The 4,277-nt window shown below is 36.1% G+C and overlaps 1 pseudogene; it reads right to left on the reverse strand.

Annotated features, from left to right (window-relative positions):
• Window positions 1-351: 351 nt before the first annotated feature.
• LOC125362178 lies at window positions 352-3,801 on the reverse strand (annotated as a pseudogene).
• Window positions 3,802-4,277: the final 476 nt, after the last annotated feature.

Below are 4,277 nucleotides of genomic sequence, written 5' to 3' on the forward strand. Positions count from 1 at the left end.
TGGGAATCTATACCTTCTCAATTGGCCACAAACACTGTTTGGTAGTACAAGCAAACATACGCCCCAATAAACTTTCCTTGTGCTACTCAGGCAAAGTCTCAACAAAATTAAAAATGAAAGGAAACATTGGTGTAAACCTATATCTTTACAATTGATTTGATTGACCATATAATAATATAGAAATTCTTAAAGAAAGCTCCTGGGAACAATATTGACTGTTAATCTATAAAGAATTATTATTTTAAAAGAATATTGGGACAGAACCTTCTTTTAAGTAATTGATGTAACTTTAAAATACTATTTCTGAGTTTTCAAGTGCTCCTCTTATTTTCATCCCTTGGTTCTTCACTTTTATAGTGCCATTAGGATGTCCTTGTTCCTCATGGTATAGATGATGGGATTCAATGTCGGGATAAAGACAGTATAGAAAAGAGACAACAGTTTCCCCACTCCTTCAGTCTGATTTGTTTTGGGTTGTAAGTAATTGATACTGGCTGTCCCATGGAATAAGACCACCAATATCAAGTGAGTTGAGCAAGTGAAGAAAGCTTTCTCCCTCCCTCTGGCTGAGGACAGTTTCAGAATATTGGAGATGATTTTGCCAAAGGACACAAGGATCAACAGAAAGGGAACTGTGACAATAACCACTGCCACCACATTGGCTTCTATCTCATTGACAAATGTGTCACCACAAGCAAGCTGGAGCACTGGAGGGATGTCACAGATAAAGTGGTTGATCCTGTTAGACCCACAAAAGGTAATGAGAAAATCTGGTAGGTTTGTCCAATCAAGACTGGAATGACCATGGCCCAGGATGCAGCCACCAGCTGCACGCACACCTTGTGGTTCATGATTACAGCATAGTTCAGCGGGTGGCAGATGACCATGTAGCGGTCATAGCCATCGCTGTCAGCACGGGGCATTCTGTAACCCCAAGAATAAGGATTAAACACATCAGGATGGCACAAGAAAACAGAGAAATATTTCCTTTCTGGGCACAAAAGTCCATGAGCATTCTGGGGATGATGACTGTCACATAATAGATCTCAAAAAGGGAAAAATGGCTAAGAAAAAAGTACATGGGCGTCTGAAGATTAGAGTCAAGATTTGTTAGTAGTATGATAGTGCTACTGCTCATGAAAAAAGTCAGGTACTTCAATAAAAATATCCCAAAAAGAATCCATTGGAGATGAGGATTATCAGAAAACCCCACGAGAACAAATTCCATCATGGTAGAGGTATTTGAGTTTTCTTTTCTGATTTTCTTTCCATCTGCAGATGTGGTAAATTCAAGATGGTTAAAGACACCTCATTGTTATTACACTTGTACCTATTACTTCATGTGATTGCATGGACATATGTGTACACACTCTTAAATGATTTCCATGTTTTTTTGGCATAGTTTCCACAAGATGAGATTTGAAGTTTCAGTTTAAACAGCATGCCATGCTTTTAAAATAAGTTCAATTCAAGGAAAATACACCTTTTATTAGACTTGGTTTAATGTGGCCAGGTTATTGAAAGTTATTGCTGCAAGCAGTTAAAGATAAATAATATCTCATTATGGTGTTCTTATTATTGAAATCATGTTACATGTGTTCTCTTTAGGCTCTTCTGGGTATTTTTCTCTTTATTTATACTCATGTGACTTTTGCATTTCTTTTTTTTTTATTCTAAATGAGATAGGTCCTTTCTATTATACTATGTCAGAGAACCAAATTTCCTTATCAAAATGCTCTTACTGAGAAAATACATTCATTTTTACTGAGTTACATTATATACCTTTCCACTCTTTAATAATACTTTTCAATATTTTATTTTATTTTTTTTCTCAAATTTTTATTATCAAACTGATGTACAGAGAGGTTACAGTTTCATACGTTAGGCATTGGATACATTTCTTGTACTGTTTGTTACCTTGTCCCTCATGCCCCCCTCCCTCCCCCCCTTTCCCTCTCCCCCCCTCAGGTGTTCAGTTCACTTACACCAAACAGTTTTGCAAGTATTGCTTTTGTAGTTATTTCTCTTTTTTTACCCTGTGTCTCTCAAATTTGGTATTCCCTTTGAATTTCCTATTTCCAATACCAGTAAACATGATTTCCAATATACTCAGATAAGATTACAGAGATAGTGTAGGTACAACCATAGGAAGGTGATACAAGAACATCATCAATAATAGAAACTACAAATACACATAGGACGTTGAAAGTAGTTACAACTGTGATATATCAATTGTTTCCATAACATGGAGTTCATTTCACTTAGCATCATCTTATGTGTTCATAAGGGTATAGCTATTGGGCCTTGTGATGCTCTGCTATGGCTTGCCTAAACCTGTACTAATTATTCCCAATAAGGGAGGCCATAGAGTCCATGTTTCTGGCTCTGGTCTGGCTCACTTCACTTAGTATAACTTTTTCCAAGTCCTTCCATTTCCGTACAAATGGGGCAATGTCATTCTTTCTGATAGATGCATAAAATTCCATTGTGTATATGTACCACATTTTCCTGATCCATTCATCTATGGAGGGGCATCTTGGTTGGTTCCAGCTTCTCGCTATGACAAATTGTGCTGCGATGAACATTGTTGTGCTGGTGGCATTACTGTGATTTTGTTTGTGGGCTTTTGGATAGATACCCAACAGTGGGGCTGCTGGGTCATAGGGGAGTTCTATATTGAGCCTTCTGAGGAATCTCCATACTGCTTGCCAGAGTGGCTGAACCAGTTTACATTCCCACCAACAATGAAGTAGGGTTCCCTTTTGGCCACATCCCCTCCAACAATTGTTATTATTAGTTTTCTTGATATATGACATTCTTGCTGGGGTGAGATGGAATCTCAATGTTGTTTTGATTTGCATTTCTTTTATGGCCAGTGATGTAGAGCATTTTTTCATATGCCTATTGGCCATTCTCATTTCCTCATCAGAGAAGTTTCTTTGTAAGTCTTTAGCCCACTTGATGAGGGGGCTATTGGTTCTTTGCGGTTTTGTTTTGGAAGAAGGTAATTTTTTTAGTTCTGCATATATTTTAGAGATGAGGCCTTTGTCTGTTGAATGTCCGGTAAAGATCTTCTCCCAGTCTGTGGGCTTTCTGTTTATCTTGAGAGCTATAATTTTCTGATAATTACCTTAGCACCTAATAATTTTTTTAATTTCTAGTAATTTCCTTAGGATCTACTAAAACTCCTTTTCTTTTTTTCCCTTTGATAATATCAATTCTAAAAGCACAGTTTTGAGTAAATTCAATTATTATTTACTCTAGTCAAGTGTAAATCGAGATTCTTTAAACTGACATCCCAAATTAAATCAGTATACAATTTTAACTACTTTTGGAGATTATCATCCAATACAAAACAGTCAGTACTACTTCATCATTCCCATTATATTTTCTTAATGCTAGATCTCCAACTTTTAAAACTAAAAGGTATTTTCTTCTTTGGTCCTATCTACTATCCATCTAGAGTAACTAAACTAATCAGATCATATGTTTGCTATTATGCATTTACATATACAGATACATATATATATATTCACTTTTATATTACAATAAAACTATACATGTTCCAGTCAAGCTTGTCCTTTAGTTTATGTTAAATATATTATTACTAATGTCCCGACTAGTATTTGACATATGTCCTGTGATGAAAGTTATGATGCACACCCATTATATAATTTAACCACTCTTTTTTTTCAGATAAAGAACACAAACTCCCATGCTTTTATCCTTTATTAATTCAGAACAATCCTTAAGTACACGAGTCAATCAGTCCTGTTAAGGCTTACCTTGATAAATTTGCATGATGAGGTCTAAAAGATTCTGGTACTTATTTGAATATTTGGACATTTTTTCTTTGAGAAGTGTGTGTTTAGTTCTTTTTTTTTATAAAATAATAGGATCTCAAAATTCCTTCCTGAATTTCTCATCCAAGTTTCCTATGTCCTTATTCAAACTCGTAAATTTCTCAGTTTCTCATCTAACTCTGTGTGTGTGTGTGTGTGTGCGCGAGCGTGTGTGTGTGCATATTTGAGCTTGAATTCAGAGCCCCATACTCTTTTTCCACTTTCCCAACATTGCTGGCATAAATCATACCTCTACTTCTGGGCACTTTTTGGTTAATTGAAGATTGGACTTCCCCACTGTTTCATTCCTGGGATAATTTTTGAACTGCAGTTTTCAGTTCTCAGCCTCCCAAGCAGTTAGGATTATAGCTGTGATCCAACAGCTCCCAGCTCTCTACTTCTAGATGTGACATAACTCTTTCAATTTTTGTTTGC

This window comes from Perognathus longimembris, chromosome 13 (assembly GCF_023159225.1).
Source record: "Perognathus longimembris pacificus isolate PPM17 chromosome 13, ASM2315922v1, whole genome shotgun sequence".
Taxonomy (NCBI): domain Eukaryota; kingdom Metazoa; phylum Chordata; class Mammalia; order Rodentia; family Heteromyidae; genus Perognathus; species Perognathus longimembris.